We start from the raw sequence: 22365 nt of genomic DNA on the forward strand, positions 1-22365 counted from the left end.
TAGATATTTTACTGGTTGTAGGTTTAAGAGGAGAGACAAAAGGGGGGTGTCAAATCACCATGATGGTGATGTCACTCTCCTATTATATTTTTATTTGTCTACTTCAAGGGTAGGATCCTTGTCTTCCTTGTTCTCTGCTGTATCTAGGACTTAGAAAAGTGCTGAAAGCATAATAGGTGCTCAAAAAATTTGTTAAATAATTAAAATAATACTGTCAGCAGCTTATAGTGAAGGAAGGAGCCCTATGGCATGCTATTGGAGACAACCTTCCCCACTGAACGAGAACAAATAAATAATGCCTATAGGCTTCAATTATTTAAATAACTATATGTTGCCCTAACAAGAGAATCTTGAAGGCCATGGTTGAGTATCTCATCTATAAGAGCATTGTAGTAGGGTGACCAACTTGTCTTGCTTTGCCTAAGACTTTCCTGGTTTTAAAACAGAAAGTCCTATGTCTGAGAACATCCTCAGTCCTGAGCAAACCAGAACACTTGTTATCACACTAACATGGGATATGTTTTTGAATACTAGGTATGTAATTTTCGTGTCGACCCTCTGAGATACTATATTGGTTTCCTATCAAAAAGATTGAAAATTGCTTGCTTTGCTTTCTTAATAAAGACATGTTGATATTTAATGATCTAAGTGTTTGTAATTCATCTTTACTAATCACTTCTAGTACTTTTTCATGGATTAATAGCAAGCTAGCTATCCCGTTCCTCCCAGTAGCTCAGTGATAACTAGCCATACTAGTATCCATGAGGACACAGGTTTGATCCCTGGCCTTGCTCAATGGGTTAAGTATCTGGCATTGCCGTGAGCTGTGGTGTAGGTCGCAGATGCTGCTTAGACCCCACGTTGTGGTGGCTCTGGCATAGGCTGGCAGCTGCAGCGCCGATTTGACCCCAGCCTGGGAACTTCCATATGCCCTGGGTGCAGCCCCCAAAAGACAAAAGACAAAAAAAAAAAAAAATTAGGGCCATATAAATCAGCCTGTAAATGAAAAATATATAATGTATCATGAAATTTAAAACAGAAAGTTCTTTATGCAGGCTAATTCACAGCCAAATGATTAAGAATGCAAATTGAGAGGCAAACTAAAAGAATGTGTACTTCCTCGGTCTTTTTTTTTTTGGCTATGCCTACAATATGGGGAAATTCCCAGGCCAGGGATCAAACCTGCACCACAGCAGCAACCCAAGCCACTATAGTGATAACACCAGATCCTTAACCCTCTGAGCAATAAGGGAACTCCTGTATTTCCTGCTATTACCATCAACTGGCATTCTATTAAGGAACAGACCCACAAATCCCAAAAGAGTAACCCTCAGACCTTCCTAGAACCTCAGGCTTTTTTGACAACAAATGCTTCAGGGCAAACATTGCCTTCAGACATCTTAAGGACAAAGCAGGTACAAAATCTTGGCACCACTGTCTTTCATACTTGAAAATTCTGGGGGCTGGGGGGAGATGCCAGAGTATTTGAAATTCAAATGTTCCCATTTTGAAAAATGAATAATCATTTCTTAGTTCAATTAGTGAACTTAGTGAACCCGATCCTAGTTCAGGTTCATTTCTTAATCATTGTCCTGTGAATTAGCCTGCATAAAGAACCTTCTGCATAAAGAACCTTCTGGAATTTTTTGTATTAAATCTCATAATACATTGTATATTTTTCATTTACAGGCTGATTTATACTGCCCTTAGTTATTTTTGTCTTGTTATTTTGTATTTATCTTGTATTTTTATTTTTTGTCTTTTTTAGGGCTGTACCCTCAGCATACGGAAGTTCCCAGGCCATGGGTCAAATCAGAGCTATAGCCACTGGCCTATGCCACAGCCACAGCAGTGCAGGGTCTGAGCCGCATCTGTGACCTATACCACAGCTCACGGCAACACCAGATCCTTAATCCATTGAGGCCAGGGATCAAACCTGTGTCCTGATGGATACTAGTTGGGTTCGTTACCACTGAGCCATGGTGGGAACTGCATACTGTCCTAAAAATATAAATTAAAAAAGTCTAGAGGGAGAGGACAAGATGGCGGAGGAGTAGGGGGACACGCTCGCCCTCTCCCACAAACACAACAAAAAAAGCACATCTACAGAAGAAATGACTCGCACAGAACAACAACCAATCGCTGGCAGAGGAACCTAAACTCTAATAACGGCAAGAAGTTCGTGACATTATTGGGCAGAACGGGAGAAAAGAGGAGAGTGAGAGAAGGTGAATCCGAGCGGGACGGGCGCTCCCGAAAGGGAACTGTGGAGGAGAAAGGGATCCCGCACCCTGGAAAGTCTCCTACCGGGGGAAAGATCAAACGAACCGGAGGAATCTCCAGATGCAGAGAAGAGTGTAGCAGTAAGTCGGAGTACGGAAAAACGATCAAGAACCCAACGGACCATCTGAACTACGGGCACAGTCACCAAAAATTGAGACGCCTGGGTGGGGGCTGGGCACCGAATCCTCGGCTCCAGAGGTTAGTCCCCGGGAAAGGGCCGGGGGACGCCTGGGTGGGGGCTGGGCACCGAGACCTCAGCTCTGAAGGTTGGTCCCCGAGAGGGGGCCGGGGGACGCCTGGGTTGGGGCTGGGCACCGAGACCTCGCCTCCGAAGGTTAGTCCCCAAGAAAGGGCCGGGGGACGCCTGGGGGGGGGGGGCTGGGCACCGAGACCTCGGCTCCAGAGATTAGTCCCCGGGCTAGGGGGGCGGGGAAGAGCGGAAACTGCTTGGGAGGTCTCTAAACCATTTGACGGGGCAGAGACTGCCTGGGAGACTAGAAAACAAAGCTGTCGCAGAGGAAGGGAGCAATACTCTAGGGGTGGGGAAGTGGAAAGCCGCCTCAGAGGGAACCTGGGAGAAGAGCCTGGTCTGCGCCCGTGCTGGGGAGGGGAGAGAAGAAGGGGTGGGTCCCCATAGAATACCCCCCACGCCACAGCAAGCTTACAGGCCCGCTAGCTAGCAGAAAGCTGTGCTTCCCAGTGCATTCCCTCCCCCCACCCCCGCCACCCCCTACGCTCTCGCCGAACCTGGGGCTGCCTGCCATCCAGGAGGGCTGGCCTCAACAATTGCCTGAAGCCTACCACCGCAGGGGCTCTCCCTGCACAGGCCTGCTTGCCCTTTGGAGGGGCTACACTTCCACAGAGCAGCACCAAACACCACCAGCCCCCTAGAAAAGGCCTGCAGCCCAGAAAAGCTAGAACAAGCCTAGCCAGGCCGTGAATAGATCGAACTAATTCTCCGACGGTTTTTCTGAGACGGGCTCCCCCGGGGAGGAGCCTCTTGAGTCTCCAAGGGCCTTGCTACACGCCCAAGACCCCAGGGGGTGCTAAGACCTAGTGGACCAGCTGCATAGGACTGCCAGCTGCAGGCAGGACCCCCTGCAGCCCAGAAAAGCTGCAACAAGCCTGGCCGAATCGGGAAAAGATCTCAGACGGTCTTTCTGAGTCGGGCTGTCCTGGGGAGGAGCCTCTTGAGTCTCCAAGGGCCCTGCTACCCGCCCAAGACCCCAGGGGGTGCTGAGACCTAGTGGACCAGCTGCATAGGACTGCCAGCTCCAGGCAGGACCCCCTGCAGCCCAGAAAAGCTGCAACAAGCCTGGCCGAATCGGGAAAAGATCTCAGACGGTCTTTCTGAGTCGGGCTGTCCTGGGGAGGAGCCTCTTGAGTCTCCAAGGGCCCTGCTACCCGCCCAAGACCCCAGGGGGTGCTGAGACCTAGTGGACCAGCTGCATAGGACTGCCAGCTCCAGGCAGGACCCCCTGCAGCCCAGAAAAGCTGCAACAAGCCTGGCCGAATCGGGAAAAGATCTCAGACGGTCTTTCTGAGTCGGGCTGCCCTGGGGAGGAACGTCTTGAGTCTCCAAGGGCCCTGCTACCCGCCCAAGACCCCAGGGGGTGCTGAGAACCAAGTGAAATCTGCTACCATCGTGGGGTGGACCTCCCAGTCCTGTCTGCCCTCAGGAAGTCCTCCTTTGCTTCAAAGAAACACTGTTAGTCCCATCAACACTCCAGAAAAGCCACACTGCCTCAAAAAAGATTGACCAACAACGACAGCCCTCAGGAAATATTCCAGGGCAGTGACAAGGCAAACACTACCCGATAAAGGAGAGTACAACTCCCTCAGGAGAAAGAAGACAACAAGCAAGATGAAGAAGCTGAGAAACCACCCCCAGTCAAACCAACAGGAGAACTCACCTAAAACAGTCAACAATGAAACTGATCTCTGCAGTCTGACAGACCTGGAGTTCAAAAGAGAAATAGTGAAAATACTGAAGGAATTAAGAGAAGATATGAACAGCAATGCAGATACCCTCAGAAAGGAGCTAGAAAATATAAGGAGGAGCCAAGAAAAACTAGAACATTCATTTGCAGAGATGCAAACTGAACTAGGGGCAGTAAAAACCAGAATGAATAATGCAGAAGAACGAATCAGTGATATGGAAGATAGAATAATGGAAATCACTCAATCTGGTCAACAGACAGAAAACCGAATCAAAAAACTGGAAAGCAATATAAGAGACCTATGGGATAATATAAAACGGGCCAATCTACGCATAATAGGAATTCCAGAAGGAGTAGAAAAAGATAAGGGAATGGAAAATATATTTGAAGAAATTATCGCTGGAAACTTCCCAAATCTAAAGGATACTGGGTTCAAGATACAAGAAGCACAGAGGGCCCCAAACAAACTGAACCCAAACAGACCCACACCAAGACACATCATAATAAAAATGGCAAAAGTTAGTGATAAAGAGAGGATCCTAAAGGCAGCAAGAGAAAAACAGAATGTTACCTACAAGGGAACCCCCATAAGAATATCAGCTGATTTCTCTACAGAAACACTACAGGCCAGGAGGGAATGGCAAGAGATATTTAAAGTGCTCAAAGGAAAAAATATGCAACCTAGAATACTTTATCCAGCAAGAATATCATTTAAAATAGAAGGGGAAATAAAAATTTTTCCCAACAAACAAAAACTTAAAGAATACAGCAACACAAAACCCAGGTTAAAGGAAATATTGAAAGGGCTTCTCTAAACCAAAAAGAAAGGAAGGAAAGGGAAGAAAAAAGAAAAGAAAAAAAAAAAAAGAAGAAGAAGAAGAGGAAGAACTAGGACTGAGGAAGATGCAATCAGAGAGCAGTCACTCAAATAAGCCAGCATACAGATTTAATCATGAACATGCTTCAAACAAAATAAAATTAAAAAGAAAAAAATAAAAGAGTCATCAAAACCATAAAATGTGGGCAAGGGATGTTAGGAGGTAAATAATCCTTTTTGTTTGTATGTATGTCTCTCTTCTTAATTTTAATATAATAATGAAGTGTTTGAACTTACAGGACCATCAGGCTAAAACACACAATTATGGGAAGGGGTTAGCATACTTAAAAAACAGGGCAACCACAAGCCAAAACCAAATATTGCATTTGCAAAAAATGAAAAAAAAAATACACTCAAGCAGATAATAACAGGAGACCATCCAACCAAAAAAAAAAAAAAAAAGAAAGGAAGAATGGAGAACCATAGAATCAACTGGAACACGAGGTTCAAAATGGCAATAAATAATCATCTATCACTTATCACCTTAAACGTCAATGGACTGAATGCCCCAATCAAAAGACACAGAATGGCTGAGTGGATAAAACGGCAAAAACCTTCAATATGCTGCCTACAAGAAACTCACCTTAGGACAAAAGATACATATAGATTGAAAGTGAAAGGCTGGGGAAAAGTATTTCATGCCAATAGACATGACAGAAAAGCAGGAGTCGCAACGCTCATATCAGACAAAATAGACTTTAAAACAAAAGACATAAAGAAAGACAAAGAAGGACACTATTTAATGATTAAGGGATCCATCCAAGGAGAGGATGTTACTATCATCAACATATATGCCCCAAACATAGGAGCACCCAGATACATACAACAAATATTAACAGACATAAAGGGAGATATTGATGAGAATACAATCATAGTAGGAGACCTTAATACCCCCCTCACATCAATGGACAGATCCTCTAGACAGAAAACCAATAAAGCAACAGAGATCCTAAAGGAAACAATAGAAAAGTTAGACTTAATTGATATCTTCAGGACACTACATCCAAAAAAATCAGAATACACATTCTTCTCAAATGCTCATGGAACATTCTCAAGAATCGACCACATATTGGGACATAAAGCGAATCTCAATAAATTTAGGAGCATAGAAATTATCTCAAGTATCTTCTCTGACCACAATGCCATGAAATTAGAAATCAACCATGGGAAAAGCAAAGAGAAAAAACCTACTCCATGGAGACTAAACAACATGCTACTAAAAAACCAATGGGTCAATGAGGAAATCAAGAAGGAAATTAAAAACTATCTTGAAACAAATGATAATGAAGACACAACCTCTCAAAATCTATGGGATGCTGCGAAAGCAGTGCTCAGAGGGAAATTTATAGCAATCCAGGCCTTTCTCAAAAAAGAAGAAAGATCCCAAATTGACAACTTAACCCTCCACCTAAATGAATTAGAAAAAGAAGAACAAAGAAGTCCTAAAGTCAGCAGAAGGAAGGAAATTGTAAAGATCAAAGAAGAAATCAATAAAATAGAGACTCAAAAAACAATAGAGAAAATTAATAAAACCAAGAGCTGGTTCTTTGAAAAGGTGAACAAAATTGATAAACCCCTGGCCAGACTCACTAAAAAGAGGAGAGAAAGAACCCAAATCACCAAAATTATAAATGAAAAAGGAGAAATCACAACGGATACAGCAGAAATACAAAAAACCATAAGAGAATACTATGAACAACTATATGGCAATAAGTTTGACAATCTGGAAGAAATGGACAATTTTCTAGAATCTTACAGCCTGCCAAAACTGAATCAAGCAGAAACAGACCAACTGAACAGACCAGTCACTAGAAATGAAATTGAAGAGGTCATAAAATCACTCCCTACAAATAAAAGCCCAGGACCAGATGGCTTCACAGGTGAATTCTATCAAACATATAAAGAGGAATTGGTGCCCATCCTCCTTAAACTCTTTCAAAAGGTTGAAGAAGAAGGAATACTCCCAAAGACATTCTATGAGGCCACCATCACCCTCATTCCAAAACCAGACAGAGATACCACCAAAAAAGAAAACTATCGCCCAATATCATTGATGAATATAGATGCAAAAATTCTCAACAAAATCTTAGCCAACCGAATCCAACAACATATCAAAAAAATTATACACCATGACCAGGTTGGGTTCATCCCAGGTTCACAAGGATGGTTCAACATACGCAAATCAATCAACATCATACACCACATTAACAAAAAAAAAGTCAAAAATCATATGATCATTTCAATAGATGCAGAAAAAGCATTTGACAAAGTTCAACATCCATTCATGATCAAGACCCTCGCCAAAGTGGGTATAGAGGGAACATTCCTGAATATAATCAAAGCCATTTATGATAAACCCACAGCAAATATAATCCTCAATGGGGAAAAACTGAAAGCCTTCTCACTCAAATCTGGAACAAGACAGGGATGCCCACTCTCACCACTGCTCTTCAACATCGTTTTGGAAGTCTTAGCCACAGCAATTAGACAAACAAAAGAAATCAAAGGCATCCATATAGGAAGAGAAGAGATCAAACTGTCACTGTATGCAGATGACATGATTCTATACCTAGAAAACCCTAAGGACTCAACCCCAAAACTCCTTGAACTGATTAATAAATTCAGCAAAGTGGCAGGATATAAGATTAACATTCAGAAGTCAGTTGCATTTCTGTATACCAGCAATGAAACATTAGAAAAGGAATACAAAAATACGATACCTTTTAAAATTGTACCTCACAAAATCAAATACCTCGGAATACACCTAACCAAAGAGGTAAAGGACCTATATGCCGAGAACTATAAAACCTTAATCAAAGAAATCAAAGAAGATGTAAAAAAATGGAAAGATATTCCATGTTCCTGGATTGGAAAAATCAATATTGTGAAAATGGCCATCCTACCCAAAGCAATCTACAGATTCAATGCAATCCCTATCAAATTACCCAGGACATTTTTCACAGAACTAGAACAAACAATCCAAACATTTATATGGAACCACAAAAGACCCAGAATCGCCAAAGCAATCCTGAGAAACAAAAACCAAGCAGGAGGCATCACTCTCCCAGACTTCAAGAAATACTACAAAGCCACAGTCATCAAAACAGTGTGGTACTGGTATCAAAACAGACAGACAGACCAATGGAACAGAATAGAGAATCCGGAAATTAACCCTGACACCTATGGTCAATTAATCTTTGACAAGGGAGGCAAGAACATCAAATGGGAAAAGGAAAGTCTATTCAGCAAGCATTGCTGGGAAACCTGGACAGCTGCATGCAAAGCAATGAAACTAGAACACACCCTCACACCATGCACAAAAATAAACTCCAAATGGCTGAAAGACTTAAATATACGACAGGACACCATCAAACTCCTAGAAGAAAACATAGGCAAAACACTCTCTGACATCAACATCATGAATATTTTCTCAGGGCAGTCTCCCAAAGCAATAGAAATTAGAGCAAAAATAAACCTATGGGACCTCATCAAACTGAAAAGCTTTTGCACAGCAAAGGAAACCCAAAAGAAAACAAAAAGACAACTTTCAGAATGGGAGAAAATAGTTTCAAATGATGCAACGGACAAGGGCTTAATCTCTAGAATATATAAACAACTTATACAACTCAACAGCAAAAAAACCAATCAATCAATGGAAAAATGGGCAAAAGACCTGAATAGACATTTCTCCAAAGAAGATATACAGATGGCCAACAAACACATGAAAAAATGCTCAACATCGCTGATTATAAGAGAAATGCAAATCAAAACTACCATGAGATACCACCTCACACCAGTCAGAATGGCCATCATTAATAAATCCACAAATAACAAGTGCTGGAGGGGCTGTGGAGAAAAGGGAACCCTCCTGCACTGTTGGTGGGAATGTAAACTGGTACAGCCACTATGGAGAACAGTTTGGAGATACCTTAGAAATCTATACATAGAACTTCCATATGACCCTGCAATCCCACTCTTGGGCATCTATCCGGACAAAGCTCTACTTAAAAGAGACACATGCACCCGCATGTTCATTGCAGCACTATTCACAATAGCCAGGACATGGAAACAATCCAAATGTCCATCACAGATGATTGGATTCGGAAGAGGTGGTATATATACACGATGGAATACTACTCAGCCATAAAAAAGGATGACATCATGCCATTTGCAGCAACATGGATGGAACTAGAGAATCTCATACTGAGTGAAATGAGCCAGAAAGACAAAGACAAATACCATATGACATCACTTATAACTGGAATCTAATATCCAGCACAAATGAACATCTCCTCAGAAAAGAAAATCAATCATGGACTTGGAGAAGAGACTTGTGGTTGCCTGATGGGAGGGGGAGGGAGTGGGAGGGATCGGGAGCTTGGGCTTATCAGTCACAACGTAGAATAGATTTACAAGGAGATCCCGCTGAATAGCATTGAGAACTATGTCTAGATACTCATGTTGCAACAGAAGAAATGGTGGGGGAAAAACTGTAATTGTAATGTATACATGTAAGGATAACCTGACCCCCTTGCTGTACAGTGGGAAAATAAAATTAAAAAAATAAATAAATAAATTAAAAAAAAATACTCCCACCAGCTCCAATATAATACAACAATTTCTTTAAAAAAAAAAAAAAAAAAAAAAAGTCTAAGAAAGTGGGTTGTGTGCTTTGTTTAATCTGGGTATAATACTTAGGATTGTAATTTTTTGTTTTTTGTTTTTTTTTTTTTGCTTTTTAGGACTGCACTCACTGCATATGGAAGTTCCTCGGCTTGGGGTTGAACTGGAGCTGCAGCTGCTGGCCTACACCATAGCCACAGTAATGTGGGATCTGAGCCACGTCTGTGACCTACATCACAGCTCACGGCAACGCCAGATCCTTAACCCACTGAGTGAGGCAAGGGATCGAACCCACATCCTCATGGATCCTAGTCAAGTTCTTTAACTGCTGAGCCATGAAGAGAACTCCCTATAAATGTTTCTTAAATATTATTCTTTTCTGTCATGTCCAAATGACCTTATACTTTCTACACTGCCCCTTAAATATTAATGTTCCCTAAGTTTCTGTCACCTGTGCATTTATCATCTCATAGGTTAGCTTCTTTTTCACCCATGGGTTCAACTACTTCCCATAAAACAATGTCTCCCAAATCTAATTCATACTGCTAGTGCTTTTTTTTCCCCCCTGAGCTTGTTACATAGCCAACTACCTTCACTAAGGATTGCATCCAATAACTCTCCACCCTTCCTGTGCCTTGCCTTATCCCTCCATGTCTCTTATCTAATAATATGTTAAGAATATAACCAAGATACCTGGCCCCAGTTCCAGGTCACAAGAATGTGGCTAGCAGGGGAATACCCTAAAATAAGCTCTATGCCAGAACCTGGAAGGCCAGGTGGGCATCAAGGACAAACAGAAACATAAGCAAGCAAAACCTTTGGATATCAAATGCAAAGAGATAGGAAACAATTTTGAAGGAATGAAGAAGAAAATTGGCATAAGCCAGGAAGATGGAGGTCTAGGCGAGTCAAAGGACAATTGAGGAAGGATTCTACCAAGACTTCGTTCCATCTCTAACACTTGTCTCTTGTGTAGTGTACTTGGTGCTTAGGTCCAGTTACTTAGTAGGCAGACTATCAATGTGCTGGGGAAAATGATGCATGGACCAACCTGGCTTCTGAATTACATGTCATTCCCCAGTTTACCAATTGCATGCAAACTAATTTATACTATAGAAACACATGTAATGGAACAGTTGGTAATTTACCTATTATCTCATTAATCTTTATCCAGCCCAATGAAGCTTAGTCCATTTGGGCTGTTATAATGGAATACCATAGACTAGGTGGCTTATGTACAACAGAAATTTATTTCTCATGGTTCTGGAGACTAAATGTCCAAGGTAAAAGTGCCAGCAGATTTGGAGTCTGGTGAGGACATAATTGTGGGTTCAGAGATGGCCTTCTTTTCACTGTGTCCTCACATGGTAGAAGGGGTGAGGGATTTCTCTGGGCCCCTTTTATAAAGGCACTAGTTCTAATAATTAATTCATGAAGGCACCACTTAGAAACACACTCACAGTGGGGATGATATTTCAACACATGAACGTGAGGTGTATGCATTCAGTCCATAGCAAGATAGCATTCCTATTTTTCTGATGAGAAAACTGAAGACTGAAGAAGTCTTGAAGTTCCTGCTGTGGTGCAATGGGATTGGAGGTGTCTCTCCAATGCCAGGACACAGCTTCTATCCTTGGCCTGGCACAGTGGGTTAAAGAATCCGGTGGTTGATGCAGCTGTGGCATAGGTCACAACCGAGGCTAGGATTTGATCCATGGCCTGGGAACTCCATATGCTACAGGGTGGCCAATAAATAAATAAATAAATACATAAATAAAGTTACATCCCTTGTCCAAATCCATGTAATTAATGGATTTATTAAGAGAGGATTAAATGGAAAGAATTATCTCTGAAATCTAAGTGTTTTAACATAACAAAGTTTTCCTGTGCTTATTATGTTTGTTTATTCTTATTTGTGGCACATATCTGATGTGGGTCAGTCAGGGAATTTACCTCATATAGTTACTAAAAGAACCAAGATGATGGAGACTCTGCCACTTTCTCTGTCTTTCATCTGGAGCAGGTTTCCACGAAAGCAGAGGAGGAAGTAATGGACAGGACACGGTGTTCTTAACTGCTTCTCATTGGTCAGAACTAGTCATGTGACACCAATCTACCTGGAAGGGAGGCTGAAAATATGAGGTTGCAGATGGAATATTCGGTGAGCACCATCTTTATCAAACTAGTGAGTGTTGGGCCAGAGATATAAACACAGGTCTGCTTAGGCTCAAATCCTATTCCAAATTCACACCTAACCCTCTGCCACATGTTTCTCAAAGGGCAGGGTCTCTGGGATCAAGGTCAGGTGTCAGAGAGAGCCTTGGATAATGACTTTCACTCCTCAGGGCTGCTTGTTGGGGTCGACCACCAAGAGAGTCTAACAGGACCAAATTGAATAGATGAAATCGGAGCAGTCATGCCTAGAACAAGCCCAGCACCATGGAATAGCAGGCAAGCCAGGGGAGCAAAAAAAGTGGGAAGGTTTTGAGGCAGAGAAAATGTAATCAATAGAGATGTCAAAGTATAAAGGCCAGAGTAAACAAGGATTTGAAGACATCAAGCAGCAATCAATATAGAGTAAGCAAAGATGGATAAAGGAGTTGGTAGATGAAAGGCGATTTAAGAAGCCACCAGGGACATATCCTACTTATGCTGACAGCAGGCCACAGAATCCTGTCAGTGTGCCAGTTGTCAAAACCCATGCTAGGCAGGAAATGTCGTGAAAGTATCGAGATATTGTTTGAAAATCCATCAGTGACTCTAGATTCTTGCACCAGCTGAATCAGGCCCATATCTTTGCTGCATGCCAACCTTGCTACTGCCATAAACTATTCACAGATCTTCAAGTAGCTATGCTTTTTTTTCACACCTCCTTGCCCTTTATCAGTGGGATCTCTTAGAATTCTTTTTTTTGCTCCTCATCCTTCGGGCTAAAATCTTCCTACTTTCTTTGAAGCAATAGGTAGCAGAGAAAGTGGTCCAAACATACAAAAGAGGCCTTTTGTTCCCATGGCAACCTGAGCCTATTCCTATCACTGTATTTATCACATGATTTTTTAACCGTTGGTTTTCTTGTAGGTAAGAGCTTTGTCGCATAGAAGGTGCTCTGTAAATGTTTGTTGAATGAACAGAGCTGCAGATTAATTTTCTTAGGTGTCATCACATGGAGTTTCAGATCGGATCTGTGCATTAATTTAAGAGTGAATGTGAATACTAAAAGCAACCTATGGAAGATCAAAATTTATTTATTATTTATCTGATATTCTTCATCTGGCACAAAGCAAGACTATATAAGTATCAGAGTTTGAATTGGTTTTATGCAGGAAATAAAAGCAATATTTACTATCTTCAGTTATTTTTCATGCATTAGCTTCCTATTAGTGAGAGTTGATATATATATATATACACACACATATATATATATATACACACACATATATATATGTATATATTTTAATTGAAATTGTTGATCAGATATTAGAGAACCAAAAAAGGCAAAGTGAGGACATGGCGGCATACCAGTGGCAGTAATAGCAGGAAACTGTCAATGCTCTTAGGACTGTGGGAATGAAGGAAAGAGGTTGGGATTATTTCAATACAGACCTTAAACGAGTCATCTCAGGAACTCGGTTCAGACCTATGAAGGTGGAGTGTGGGCCATCTGTGAGAGGGTACAATGAGGCTGGTTCTGGATATATGAAAAAAAACTACAGACTGCATCTAGAAGCTGCTGCTGAGGTTAAGAATCACTATTGAGATGACTCCAAAGAACAAGAAACAGTAATTTCCTTTTGTCATCCTTCAGTTTTACCAGCTTCCTCTAGCACTCCTTAGTGGTAGAGCCTAGCAGCCAGCAGTTGGTGAGTAGAACCAGGCTTTGAAGTCTTGGTCCCAACAGCACAGAGCTGTATACGTGAGCAGGTTTGAAGCTCAGAGATAATGTCAATAACCAGTACAGAAAATAAAAAGAAAGCCCACCAACCACCATAAAACATCTGTTTTAATTTTTGCAGCTTAACTTTCATATGTGAATTCTTATTTGCATATTTTCAGCATTATCCTAATTTATTTGATATTAAATCAATTATTTTTCATACTTCTATATTATATTTATAGTTGTTATGTTAATGGTTGCGTATTAGTGCATTGTTTTTCAGTACCATAATTTATTAAATTGTTCCCTGAAAGTTGCACATTTATATAGTTTCTGATTTATGGATGTTGGAGAGAAAAATCTTTGTGTACATACTTGTTGCCTTCAATTTAATATTCCTAGGAGTGGAATTATTATTTTAAAAGATTTGAGCATCTTTATGTGTTGTCTTATTCCTCAAAAGCTGTTTATGCTACCATCAGCAATAAATGAGTACACCTGCTTAACCAGTAAATACTGATTTTTAAGCATCCCATTGAAATCAAGGAGAAACAAAGGCATGTATTTTGGAGGCAATGGCAAAATAAGTTGTGGGGCAGGGGATTTGAAGTTTTGCTTTTTATTTTTTTTAGGTTTTTATTTTTTCTATTATAGTCAATTTACATTGTTCTGTCAAATTCTACCATACAGCAAAGTGACCCAGGTATACATATAGATATATTTACACATTCTTTTTCTCACATTATTCTCCATCATGTTCCATCAAAAGTGACTAGATATAGTTCCCTGTGCTGTACAGTAGGATATAATCGCTTATCCACTCCAAATGCAGTAGTTAGCATCTGCTAACCCCAAACTCCCAGTCCATCCCACTCCGTCCTCCTCCCCCTCAGCAACCACAAGTCTGTTCTCCAAGTTCATGGTTTTTCTTATTTGTAGAAAGATTCCTTTGTGCCATATATTAGATTCCAGATATAAGTAATATCATATGGTATTTGTCTTTCTCTTTCTGACTTAATTCACTCAGGATGAGAGTCTCTAGTTCTATCCATGTTGATGCGAATGGCATTATTTTGTTCTTTTTTATGGCTGAGTAATTTTTATTATTTCCATTATAGTTGGTTTACAGTATTCTGTCAGTTTTATACTGTACAGTAAAGTGACGGAAACAAAGCGTGGCAGAAACAAATCCGACTAGGAACCATGAGGTTTTGGGTTTGATCCCTGACTTTGCTTAGTGGGTTAAGGATCTGGCATTGCCATGAGCTGTGCTGCAGCTCACAGACAAGGTTTGTGTCTGGGCTTGCTGTGGCATAGGCCGGCAGCAACAGCTCTGATTCTGCTGCTAGCCTGAGAACCTCCATATGCCACGGGTGCGACCCTAAAAGGACAAAAAAAAAAAAAAAAAAAAAGGAAAAGAAAAAGAAAAGGGGCAGGAGGCGGTAAGATTGCAATGAAATTTGGGGTTAAAAAAAGTTCTAAAGTAGGAACTTGCAAAGTTCCATGCTTTCCATCTTCATTCTGTTAGGACTTCTGATCACGAGTAACAAAAATCTGACTCAAACTAGTTAAAGAGGAGAATTTTTCTGATCATATAACCACAGCATGCAAAGCTGTGGGTGAGCTGGGATTCAGGGAGGTTGGAATTAAAGGCTTTCTCCATTTCCTGTGTCTGCCCTTGTCCTGGCTTCTTACATACAGCCGGGAACCTGGCTGCCCAAAACCCTGGCTCAAGTGGTGATGATGGCGATGATGATGAAGAAGAAATAATAATTAAAGCTGACTTTTTGGTGTGTTCTAGGTACCATGCTGAATGCTTTCCATGTAGCTGACATAGATGATCTTTTATTTAGTGTACATACTTTAAATTTAAGAAGACTAAGTCTTACAGGGATTCAGTAAATTAGCCAAAGTCACACAGAAAGTGCTAAGACCAGGACTCACACTCAGAAAATCTGACTCCAGAGTCCATGTTCTGGATGTCTGTGGGCAATATATCAAGTGGCCAAAAGGGCCATTTGTAAAGGGTTGGGGACTTCTCTTTGAACCGCACAATTAGGATATAGAAAGGATCATTTTGCAGGAGACATGGGGTATTGTTTTGAGCAAAGAATACAATAGCAAGAGAAACTGAGACACATTAAAAGTTTTAAGAGTTTATCTATGCAAAAACTGCACGAATCAGGCAGTGTCCAATCTAACAGATAGAAGCTCTGAGGAGTTGTACAAAATGAAAGACTTGTATTAGCAGGAGGGGACAGGAACAAGAAAAGTATACCAGGCAAAAAAAGACCTGGGTTGGTTATTGCAAAGTTACTGTCATTTAGAGGATGACAGGGGTCTGTTGGACAGATGACCTAAGTAGTGCTGATCAGATGATTCCTGATTAACTGGTTTATGATTCCATTTCTGGGAGAGCTAAAGCTATAATTAAGTCAGGTCCTGGTTTGGTGATGTGGGGCTTAGTATAATCATTTAGAAAGGGCCTGTGTGCCCACAGTGCAGAAAGGCAACTATGACAGCAGATGTTTGCAGCAAAGTAAGGGTTTATTGCAGCACGGCAAGCAAGATTTTGGGAGACAAGCCTCAGATCCATTGCAACCTGGTCTTCCAGTTCAGAGTTTTTAAAGGGGAAGAACAGAGAAGGTGAGATTAATCACATCTTGTGACATTTCTTAATCGTAGTTTGGGGAGTCAGAATGTCTATGGTTTATGGCAGGCCATGCTTTGTGGGTCTCTGAGCTCAATTTTTTGGTCTCTTTTAGGGCCATACCTGTGGCATGTGGAGGTTCCCAGGCTAGGGGTCAAATCAGAGCTGTAGCTGCCGGCCTGCGCCACAGTCTCAGCAACACCAGATCCTTAACCTACTCAGTGAAGATAGGGATCGAACCTGTGTCCTCATGGTTACCAGTCAGATTTGTTTCTGCTGAGCCACGATGGGAACAACTTTTTGTCTGAGCTCATTTTGCCCTGAGTTTGTATGTTAATGATATTAATGACGATAGCTCTTTGGTCATTTGTCTCTGGTTGATTAGTGTTCAGTTAGCACAGGATTGAGGTCAAAGGGGACAAGAAAGGGAATAAAGTTTTGGATAGAGAGGGTAATCATAAACTTGGCAGGGAAATTTGCTTTTGGAGGGACTCAGTTTAACATAAGGGACCGTACTTAGCCTGTTGTCTTATTTTATCTTTTGTTCTGTTTCTTAACATAGGACACTAAATCCTAACTTGGACAATGAATACACACTTCACAGTTTTAGAGAGTTTAAGTTACTTACCTCAGGTAATTCAGTAATTCAGTAGCAGAGTTGGAACTAGAAGTAGGTCTTTTGACTCACATGAGTGCTCTTTTCATTATAAAATTCTGTACATTCCTATCTGTCCCATTCTCTTACTCACCAAATTAACTTGTCCTTCTGGGTTCATCCTGCTGCGATTGTATGAACTTTTCTGCCTTGGCTGGACAGAGCCTATGTCAGCTCTTCTCCCCTTCAGTCTGCCCAGCTCTCCCTCACTCTCCAGCAAACTAAGGGGCAGCATCATCCAGGCTCCTGTTTTTCTTGGTGTACGCCTCCATCATTGCAAGCATCTTAATTACTTCTACTCATTTATTGGTGTAGAATGTATTGGTGTATATTCTCTGTACCAGAATATAAGTACGGGGAGAGCAGAACCAAGCTTGCCCCACAGGTATGCACAAACAAGTCCCATGAGAATCACACAAGAAAACTAATGTATGCCTGAGTGGTTAAATAGTTTGAGACTCTTTATTTAGTTGTTTCACAAATATCTATTGAACAACTCTCCCTGAAAGATGCTGTGAGAGGATAATTGAAAATAAGACACTCTGGCCTCAAGGGATTCACTGTCCTAACAGGAGAGATAAGTCATAGGTTGTAAATAACTATTATACAGGGGAGAAATTTAGACCTGGAATAAAAATAACCCTTTCTAGAATGAAAACCTGCCCCTGCTCAGTGTCAGCAAATGACTATAGCAAATGCAACCCAGACCTGCCTCTGTAAAATAGATTTCTATTAAAGTGAATCAGACAGAATGGAAATTTCATCTAGTCTCCAGTGCCACTGCTTAAATGGGGTCTCCAGTCACCAGGTTATTGTTTTCCATTTCTAATGTTAGTTGACTTACCTTTGTAAATAGATGTTTGTACTAACCTTACAAATCCACTTTAGAAAAATAATAAGTATCTTTGCTGGGCTAATAGCACCTTCTTGGGTTGTGGTAAGAAGTAAATGAAATACGTCTTAACACATATTATATAATAGGTATCCAAAATACTTTTCTTGGAACCAGGGGTGTCAAAATAATCTTGGAGAACTCCACATTCAAAACAAGTATCAGGGAGTTACTGCTGTGGATCAGTGGGTTAAGAATCCCATTGCAGGGAGTTCCTGTCATGGCTCAGCAGAAACAAATCTGGCTAGTATTCATGGGGATGTGGGTTCGATACCTGGCCTAGTTCAGTGGGTTAAGGATCCAGCATTGCTGTGAGCTGTGGTGTACGTCACAGACGTGGCTTGGATCTCGCACAGCCACAATAGGCTGGCAGCTGCAGCTTCGATTTGACCCCTAGCCTGAGAACTTCATGTGCCACGGGTGTGGCCCTAAAAAGCAAAAAACAAACAAACAGACAAACAAACAAAAAACAGAATCCCACTGCCGTGGCTCAGGTTGCTATGGAGGTACAGGTTGGATCCCAAGCTGGGTGCACTGGGTTAAAGGATCTGCTTTTGTTGCAACTGTGGCATAGGTTACAGCTGCAGCTCGGATTAAATCACTGGCCCAGGAACTTCCATATGCCACAGGTTTGACCATAAAAAAAGTATCAATAAAAACATATATTTTACAGATTGAATCATTATTCTATGTTAAAGAACATCCTTGATAGGCTTCAAGCATGTACAGAATGGCCCAAGTCTCACTGGATTTGACATCTCCGTATCAGACATGTTTGGAACCAGACTTCCTTGCATCAGTGATGTGAAATCTGAAACTAACAACTCAAGCAATCTATCACAATCCACATTGTGAGACAACCAGAGGACTCAATCCAGAGTATTGCTCTATCTGGAGTATGTTTTCCTGAAGGAGAGGCAGAATTTGCCACCCCAAATATGCCTCTTTGGCAGAAGGATTATCTTGAGCTGATTATTTTTTAGAAACATCAGACACTGGACAAGCTTTGAAAACCAAGTAGAAGCTACCATTTTGTAAGATAATTTAAGTTTATGAATGCAGTTTCCACTTGTAAGGTGTCTCCCTCCTGTTCCAGGAAGAGGAGGATGACTAAGTCTCTAGAAACACTCAACAGTGGCGAACACATGGATTTTCATCTGGAGAACAACCTGACCCTTGTTTGCTGTGCTTTTCCTGGTCCCCTCCCATAACGGGCCTCTCTCCACGCCAACACTTTCTTTTGTCTTTAGCTGGAGTTGTTATTAGACGTGGTGGCTTTGGAGACTTGGACCATTTCAGAGAGTAACTCAGTTATTCTGAGTCTCTTTGATATATACAGGAGGTATCCATGGTATTTAAACTTCTTTTTATTTTTCTTTTGCTAATCTGTGTTGTTATGGGGTTGAGTGTGTCACAGCCAAGAACCTAGAAGGGTAGAGAAAAAAATTGTTCCCCTCAACCCTTTTCCCTAAATATTTAGCTCTTTGAATTCTCAGAGAGACCTGCTGAATGCATCTCTAAGGGCCCTGGCTATCCCTGGCAAGGCAAACAAACAAATGAATCTTTGTTTTGTAACATTTAACCCCTGTCTTCTGGCTTCTTCTAACTCTGGAAGAGCTACAGGTCTATCTTAGCTTAAAAGAAATGAGCATTTTGGGGAAATCCATCATAGAATATAAAATACTTGCAGCCTGATAAAGTGCTCAAAAGGATGATGATATTAAATCTTTATGGACTATAAAATCACAGTATTTGCTCTTAAAAGGATAGAACAGCCTTCAAATATTTTAGGAGTGAAATGATGCCATTTATAAAAAGGAAAATTATACCAACAACTTCATTTCATTTTTAAAGTTGTGGTCTTTTTCTATATGTTGCTAAGGTTTTGTTGGCCTACTTGCTTGTTTGTCTTTCCTCTACATTGTCAATTTATTGACATACGTTGGATCACCCTTAATGCAGCTTAGCTAAATGATGCTGTGGATTTCTATTTCTTCTTTTCTTTTATTCCCTTTTTTTTGGCCACCCCACAGCATATAGAATTCTCAGGCCAGGGATCAGATCAGAGCTGCAGTTGTGACCTATGCCACAGATGTGACAATGCCAGATCTTTAACCCACTCTGCTGGGCCAGGGATGGAACCTGCTTCCCAGCACTCCAGAGCTGTCACCAATCCTGGTGTGCCACAGCAGGAATTCCTCTTACTTTCTTTTATCTAGCCTTTTCTGGGTAAAATCATGTTGAAAAGATTATAAAGGGGTTTTGAAACAAGAAATAAGCCATAAAATAAGCAACTTGAGGGATAAGGGTAGCAATACCTATGGATAAAAGGAGAAATATTCCTATTCATTTTTGCTCTCCTTTATTCTGATTAGGTGGAAAGAGTATTGTTTAAGAACTGACTGTAGGCATGTAAAGCTTCTGTCAGAGCTGCATCATTGGCAGTTTTCTTTCCAAGAGTGAAAATATATTAAAGATATGATTGTAGGAAAGTAATAGAACTGTTAGCTCAAGTTCGTGTGCTTAATACACAGTGAGGCCAAACAAACAGAAATGTCAGAGCTTAGAGCAGAGAAAGTTTTATTGCAGGGCCATGCAAGGAGACAAGTGGCTTATGACCCCTGAAACCTCAAATTCCTTGAAGAGTTTTAGCAAAGCATTTTTTAAAAGCCATGTGAGGGGAGTTCCCATTGTGGCTCAGCAGTAATGAACCTGACTAGTATCCACGAGGATGTGGGTTCAATCTCTGGCCTCACTCAGTGGGTTAAGCATCTGGTGTTTCTGTGATCTGTGGTATAGGCTTGGATCTTGAGTTGCTGTGGCTGTGGTGCAGTCTGGCAGGTACAGCTCTGATTTGACCCCTAGCCATGGATGCAGCCCTAAAAAGACCAAAAAAAAAAAAAAAATGTCTAGGGAGGGCGGTCACAGGTGTTGCAGAAACTTGACCTCTGTCCACTGGTGCTGAATACAAACACAGAGACAGAGTTTTGGTGCGGGCAAACAAAGATAGCTTTATTGCTTTGCCAGGCAAAGAGGGCCACAGCAGGCTAATCCCTTCATGACAAGGCTAATGCCTTGGAAGAGATTGGGAGATGGTTTTATAGTTTTGAGAATAAAAAATTGGGCCACAGTTAAGGATCACTTTAGATGCATGCTTTCACTGTTTTTCAAAGCTGGTGATCCTTCTTTCAGGAATGAAGAATGCGTTATAACATCTTCCATTTGTTGGGGGTTTTAGTTCTGTGTAAGAAGTCAAAAGATATTGTTATTCGTTTTCCTTGAGGAGGAACCAGGACCCTACCCCCAGGCTGCACTGTTGTCTCTTCATTGTTCCTCCCTGGTCTTTGCATCCCCTCACTTCCTTCATTGGCAACTGTTTGAAATTATCCTTTGGAACTCAGGGAAGGTCATGGAGGCTGAAGCTTATTCCCTAAAAGCAAGAAATGGAGGACATAGAAAGGCTTGTGTGCCCAGGAGCCCCACAGGGCCCTTCTCAGTTTCACAGGGTAAGTGGTCAGCTCCTGCACAATTCTCTGATGCGTTGTTGGTGAGGTAACAGGGCTGCATCACAAGGATAAACATTATCAGTCCTCAGGCTCCAGGAAGCCTGTGCTTATGGTCTTCAAGTTGTTAACATTTTCCAGTTGGTGGGGGATTTCACATCTGTGAAACAACTCAACAAATGTACATCAGATACTGTTATCTAGGTACTTCAGAGAGAAGCTAAAGTAGAGGGAAAGAGGAAAGGGCCTGTCCTGGGAAAGCCCGTTAGCATCCTTCTCAGTTATAGAACTTTCAGCCTACCTACCTACCTGCCATCTCTTAAATTAACCACTTGCATTGTCTTTCTCCTTTTTAAACTTTCCCCTCTTATCTCTTCCTTCTGGGTGTGTTCTCTCTCCTATACAACATCCGGATTTCGCCCTTTAGCCTATGTCTTCCTTCCCAGCCCTCTCTTTAAAATTGGTTATGGTGATACTGACTCAGAGCACAACAATTTTCAGCATAGGGCTAGTGCCCTGTAAGTCTGCAGAGAATTGGATTAGCTGTTTCTTAATTTGTCAAGAGGCAGTGGGGCAAACTTGACCAAATCCTTAGCAGTTAGAATATGAAAAACAAAGAGAAATCGTACTTTTCCTTTCAGTAATGATGATGACTGTACGATGCTGGGGGTTGATGACTATCTTTCCCCTGCAGATATAGGCAGATATTCTATCTTGTGGGTGATGTGGATGTGTAACTCTAAAAGAGATGGGCTTGGAGTTCCCATTGTGGCTCAGTGGTTAACGAATCCGACTAGGAACCATGAGGTTGTGGGTTTGATCCCTGCCCTTGCTCAGCGGGTTAAGGATCCGGCGTTGCCATGAGCTGTGGTGTAGGTTGCAGACGTGGCTTGGATCCCGCGTTGCTGTGGCTCTGGCGTAGGCTGGAGGCTATGGCTCCGATTCCACCCCTAGCTTGGGAACCTCCATATGCTATGGGAGCGGCTCAGGAAATGGCAAAAGGACAAAAAAAAAAAAAAAAAAAAAAAGATGGGCTCTATGGTTTACTGTTGTCTTGAAAAACTGCAG

The 22365-nt window shown here is 41.5% G+C and overlaps 1 long non-coding RNA gene across 2 annotated transcripts in view; it reads left to right on the plus strand.

Moving 5' to 3' along the window:
- The window catches only part of LOC110257768 (uncharacterized), a 575664-nt gene that overhangs the window by 246878 nt on the left and 306421 nt on the right, over positions 1-22365 (plus strand). The gene's annotated exons all lie outside the window — the stretch shown is intronic.

Source organism: Sus scrofa, chromosome X (assembly GCF_054392235.1).
Source record: "Sus scrofa isolate SSC_HxYL_T2T_F1_AM1 chromosome X, Sscrofa_HxYL_maternal_Yorkshire_Landrace_v2.0, whole genome shotgun sequence".
NCBI lineage: Eukaryota > Metazoa > Chordata > Mammalia > Artiodactyla > Suidae > Sus > Sus scrofa.